This window comes from Littorina saxatilis, linkage group LG8 (genome assembly GCF_037325665.1).
Source record: "Littorina saxatilis isolate snail1 linkage group LG8, US_GU_Lsax_2.0, whole genome shotgun sequence".
Taxonomy (NCBI): Eukaryota; Metazoa; Mollusca; class Gastropoda; order Littorinimorpha; family Littorinidae; genus Littorina; species Littorina saxatilis.
Genome location: NC_090252.1, coordinates 34,759,168 through 34,765,643, shown reverse-complemented (window position 1 = coordinate 34,765,643; position 6,476 = coordinate 34,759,168). Strand labels below are relative to the sequence as shown.

Here is a 6,476-nt window from a genome sequence, read left to right as displayed (position 1 = left end):
TATATGAATTTTTTGTTGTAATATTAAAATGATTGTTCTTTATTTACACAATTGAATAATTTGTATTTATTTGTTTGCAGATGACGGCATACTGAGTGCTCCAAGAACATACACCTGCTGGCATTCTGTGTCTTTTCTGAAGACGTCGAGGCAAGCAGAAGTCACGGTCCTGGCCACACACACACAATGACATGAACAAGAAATGATATTTTTTCATGGGCATATCCAGTATTAAAACTGTATTACCATGCAAACGCAACGATTAGAATTTAGAGAAGGACATCGGTCACACACACACACACACACACACACACACACACACACACACACACACTGGGCGGATCCGGAGGGGGGTTCCGGGGTTTCCGGACCACTTAGGAGCCGGCCTTTGTATTCTAAGTGACGTTTTTGGAAAGAAGTTGGCTAATTAGTTTGCTCAGGTTGCGCCAGATCGATCAATTGTCCTTGTTGTGATTCAAATTTTTCTTCTTAATATATTTACTTTTTTGGAAGGTGTATTAGGGGATGTTTCTTGGCTCAGATTGATCCATTTTCCTTGTTTTTATCAACATTTGTCGGACCCCCCCCCAAGGAGGTTGAACGCTTTGCGTCATCAACTAAACGCTTCGCAACGTCAAATTGTCCCTAAAAGAAATTTGGAAACTCCCCCTTAAAAATGATGTGATCCGCCCCTGCACACACACAAACACACACAAATAGAGAAGTAATAAATGGATACAGTTTTTCTTTATTTAAATTACAATCAGATGTGGTCGTAGAACAGGCACTGTAAACAAAACCTAGCATGATATACCACTTGTGTGATGTTTCGGTCAATATCTTTATTTTCCTTTCAGAAATACATTGGCGTTTTGAATTTCAAGGGAAGTGATACAAATGCTGCAGCGGGCTATCAAGAACACGAAGGCAAACAAGGTAAATACCTACTTCTGACATTAGTTTACTTATTAACTCTTTCTATACTGGCCATTATCTCCCCAGTCTCTCCCCAGAAACTGGCCATTTGCATGGGTTTGCAAAAAAATTCTCAAAAATAAACAAAACAAGATGCAGCCTTCAAACTCATAGGTTTTATTGTGAATATATTGCTAAAACATATGCCAAAGTTTGGTTTCATTGTTGTGAAAAAAAATTAAAATATGATGTCCAGAATTTATGGGTATATTTTACGCAATACGAAAAAGGGGGTATGTATTTTGACTTGGAAGCATTTTTTCTTATGAAGGCTCTGTTTGCAACAAAATTGTTTCTGTTTACTTGTATGAAGATTGTGCTTACACAAAAACATAACAAATACCAACTGATTTTCCATTTGGTGGTCATGTAAGCATTGTGAACATGTCCAAAAAATCTGATCACACACCATGTGGTCGACATGCAGACCTGAACGGCCAGTGTATGGTGGCAGAGTTGGAAAATAGGAAAAGTCTTGATGCCAATCCTTCATCAAAAACCGAAGAAAATCGTCATTGTAATAAGTTTGCTTTATTCTAAATCAAACGACTAGGATAGATGACAGACACAACGACAAACACATTCAATTCTATGTAAAACATACACAATGCTCACGTTAACAAGCTGGCCATAACAATGTGCCCATCGTGCATGAAGTGTGGCTTTGGTCGGATCAGTAGCCGTGCTTTGTCTGCGATACTAAACATGAAATTTTGTTAAAGCGACGATTTAGCAATGTTGTTGTTGCTGCTGCTGCTGTCTGTTCTTGTCACGACATCTCGTTTTTTCCCTCCTGATTCTGAGAAGAAGCTGTTTAATTGTGATATCAGGCCTAGGAACCCCTGATTTTCACTTGGAGCATTCTCAAAGAAACTTAGCGTATGTTAAGAAAAATGAGTGTACTCCACACTTTGTCTTTTGTTGTTCGTTGTCGTTGCATGTCTACCGTTCCACAGCCACCTACTATAGCTGATGGGGTCTATGTCGACCAAAAGAATGGGATTCACTATAGGTCGAGTTCCTGTAGGTGGATTCTCTGTATACCTAAGACTTTAAAATTGGCAATCTTGTATACAGGGAATACCACAGGGTGTAGTTCCTGTAGCGTTTTGCTAATATCAATGAAAGTCACGTGATGCTTAGCGACATCGTTAGAATTTGATGTTTTTCGATCTTTTTTTGATATTTCTTAAAATTCGAGTATGGTTTGCAAGTTTTATTGAAAAACTGCACCCTGTGGGATTCCCTGTATACTAGATTGCCAATTTTAAAGTCTTAGGTATACAGGGAATCCACCTACAGGAACTCGACCTACAGAGAATCCCACTCTTTTGGTCGACATAGACCCCATCATCCCTACTATAAGTGCAAGTGTTAAATGACGTATTTCCACAAAAGACTGCTTGCAGAGAATCATGTGATGCCAATGACAGGTAAGGACATGTGGTAATACATACTACGTTTTGGAACCAGGGAAAAAGCAGCACAAATTATTTATCAACCAAATTGATTGACTTGTGGCAGTTGTGCACCACGACAAAAGTTTTCTTTGATCCATAAAAGGTCTTTTGCCAGAAAAATTGCTCTGAACATCAAGTACCCTGCAAGTTGTCACACATTTACATTATTGAAATAAAAAGAAAACACACCAGTAACCAGGTTAGGTACGTTAATATCTATAATCAATATCTCGGCACGTTACTGCCTTCTTCGGGATGGTAAGCTGAACATTATTGAACAAAATAATCGGTTTAGATTGTATACTTTGATTCCTGAACGAAGAAGCAGAGGTACTGCATACAACTAGGACTGTAATATCAGCTTTTGCCTGAAACACACACACATACACTTATAAAATTAATGCAATGTCATTGTATGAAGCCAGAACAATCACTAACTTACATAGTTGGTCACACAATTACCCATCACTGAACAATAAATCGAAGTCGGGTGGATTCAATGACTAAAGCAGTAAAGGCTTTGAAAAAACCCTCATCACAAAACATCCCCCCCCCCCCCCCCAAAAAAAAAAAAATAAATAAATGAAATAAAACAGGTTGTGTATATAGCGCAGTAAACACCATGCAGGTACAAGCAAAGATTTGACAGTGATTATCCTTGTTTTATATAGCACACATTTTCTAGTTTTAATCTCTCTCTCTCTCTCTCTCTCTCTCTCTCTCTCTCTCTCTCTCTCTCTCTCTCTCTCTCTCTCTCTCTCTCTCTCTCCTCTCTCTCTCTCTCTCTCTCTCTCTCTCTCTCTCTCTCTCTCTCTCTCTCTCTGGAAAGTAATTTATTGACCTGTGGGTTATTTGCGTTTGTATACACGTTGGTGATTCGTAAACTATGTTGAAAGAGATTGTCATATGGGGTGTCTTAAAAAAAATGTATATCAACAAAATCTGTCATTATTATCAGGCACACGGTTTTAACAAAGCTATGTCACGGAATGCAACATAAGTGGCTTAAAAAGTCGTGTTTTTGTGTGTGCAGGATATTCGCTAGGACAGGACCTCAAGCTGAACCAGCACAACAGCGATGCATTCTTCCATGGCTTCCACAAAAGTCTTTCACCTATAGCGGGCATTGCATACAGATAGTCCAAAGAGGGTTAGGGTTACCCTAACCCTCCTTTTTAAAAATTCTTTACACCAATTATCCCTCTGTTCCCATGTTAAACATGGAATAATTCTGGACAAATGCGAGGACGTTAGCTTTTTTTAATTTTATTTTTTTTATCATTTTACTTATCATTAAAACTTGTTTAGATTTCGATTCGTAAACCATTTACAGTAATCCTTTGTTTTTTTTAACTTTGTTCATCTTACCACAGTCACTTCGTTGTTTAGATTTATCATTAAATTTGTTACCATTATGCAGGAAAAATGTAGAATAAAACCAGGAGAGCTTTCGGTAGAAGATATTTCCTGTGTCAAAAGTTAATGCTTATTCTGATTGATGGGTGCTCCAAACTAAGTTATTTTGACTGCCTTATTCGAATTCATTTCCAAGACAGGGCTGAGAAGTGGAGAAGCTTAGGAGAATATCGTAAAAATTGTCTGGGTGTTTATGCAAAACTTTCGAATATGTCAGATTTTACTTTAGAGATTTTAAATACTGTTAACTGACAGAAATGCTATAACTTCTACACCAATTGACTGGATAACTTCATATTCAGCATACTTAAACTTGATTTTATGCATGTGCAGTTCACAAAGTGGCAAATTTGTAGGTTAAATTATCTAACTTTTGCATCACCAATGACACCAACGCTTTCGTGTCTGAGGATTGCCCTGAACCTAGCTGTAACTGCATGCTTTCTTCAGGTCATCGATAGCCTGGGGGTTGAAGGGGATGTTTTTACATACTCAGACATTCAAAATAATCAAAAAGGTAAAAGCCTGAAGGGTTTAAATTAGGTAAAAATGGCTACCGCTCAATGTCAAAACTCGTTCTGTTTAGTTGACCCCCGAATTTGGAGAAAAAAATTAAAATTGCACAAAAGTCAGACCATTCAATTTACAAAATTGCCACTTACTGGAAAGGCAGAACATAAACTGAAGTTAATGAATACCATATATAAAATAATTGGTTCAACAGATGCAGAAGTAATTTGCATGGTTGTGGGTGTCCTTTTTAGGGGGGTCAACCCTGTAGAAGAGACGATTTTCTTTAAGGGCAGACCGGGTAGGCAAAATGAGTTATTTTTGGTCTCATACACCTTTTTGGGGTTGTTGCATTTTTCACACCTTTGAACATCCTGGAATGCATTCAATAATCTGCTTTTGTCATTTTAGACATGTATTCATGTAAATAAAACCATTTTCAAACCGATGTTTTGTTGTTTTTGTCTGTGTTTTATCAAAAAAATCGAAAAAATGGTCTACTTTGGATACTCCGTGCTGGTAAATGTGCGCACATGACATGACCCTTCGCTGTTCAAACTGTGTGGAAATTTCCGTTCTTCAAGATGACGTCATCACCGTTGGGGAATTTCCGTTGACATAGGCACAAAGAGAGAGAATCCGTTCCAACCGAAACCCCGGAATTAATATATGCAAATATATGTAGGTCAAAGGCATTTGGCGCAAGCGCAGTAGACAACTTATCAGTCCCCCGGTGTCAACAAATCCATGACTTTTTCACCGATTCAGCAGCATTTTTCAAAGTTTTGAGCTGCGGAGAACAACCCTAACATTGGAAATGTTCGGCATAGTGGCAAGAAATATCAGAGAAAGATGAACCAGCAGCAGCGAACAGTAGAAGGAAGTAACAACACTCCGAAATGAACCAACATGATCGAATTGAAGCAGACGACATTCTTGACTCGACGAGGTGGGTTTTGCTTCTTTCTCTTTTCGATCTTGTTTGTTTGACAACGTGATTTATTGCACATTGTTATGTTGTTGTTGTTGTAAGAATGTGTTAGGGTTTGCAGGTAAATGATAAACAGTTTGTGTCTGAAGTATTTTGCGGGTTTCTTGATCCAATTTACTGACCATGCCGCCGCCGCAACCCCCTCCCCCCCCGCCCCTCCCTCCCTCGACCATCTCTGTGATATCGTCTTCACAACCCCTATTTTATTGTTCTTCGCTGGCCAGTCCTTGAGAGCTTACTATGGTGTAACATGTCATCATTATTCTTTGTCTGTGGTCAAACTGAGAAACAGCATCTGAGCGATGTACGACTGACACAGTTTCTGTTTCTGGTCATTGACCGTAGGAAAATAAGTACCCTACTAGAGAGCGTTCTCTAATTCTAAAGGATTGGTTTACACCAGCATGGCTGACCAACCTATCATTGACAGCAATATTGTTGTCAAATCTTTTCCATTAACTAAGGAATAAAAAAATAGATCCAATTTACTTCACCAAAGAAAAAAAAAAGAGTTAAACTAAAGGACTGGGGCGGCAACTCATGAATCAAAAGCATAAAGATCACCTGCAAACAGTGCTAGGTTTAGGAAATCTGAAAATGTATACACACACACAGAACACACACACACACACACACACACACACACACACAAAACAGACAAGAAACAAGCAAATACATAGCAAGTGTGATGAAATGAATTAATTTTAAAAGAAAAATATGAAAAGAAAGGAAGAAAGAAAGAAAATAATTCAGCTAGTTTCAGTATTAGTTCCTGTGTGTATCATTGTATGTGATTGTGTGGTTACTCAAATCCCATTGTAAACTTGACATGTAAATTTTGTGATAGGGGCTGGTATGTATATATATGGGATAACCTTCTGTGAGGTTTAGTGTGTGACAGGGTGAGAATACTTTGATTTCTTTTGCTTTTTCGTGGCTGCTTTTATTTTCAATTATTTATCATTATATATATTAAAACATAAATTTTTTTGTCATTAAGTTGTGTGTGTTTGGGTATTAATAAGTAGTGCAAATCCACATGTAATGAGTATGAGTCACTGTTAAATTAATGAATGTCTTTTGTGTGTGTGTGTGTGTGTTCGTCAACCGACATATGTGGGTAC

General features: G+C 38.0%; 1 long non-coding RNA gene across 1 annotated transcript; it reads left to right on the top strand.

Moving 5' to 3' along the window:
• Nucleotides 1-422: 422 nt before the first annotated feature.
• On the top strand, nt 423-4,285 carry LOC138973379 (uncharacterized). The gene is made up of 2 exons (XR_011457997.1): nt 423-936; nt 3,469-4,285. It is a non-coding gene; the product is annotated as an uncharacterized lncRNA (long non-coding RNA).
• The last annotated feature ends 2,191 nt before the right edge of the window (nt 4,286-6,476 follow it).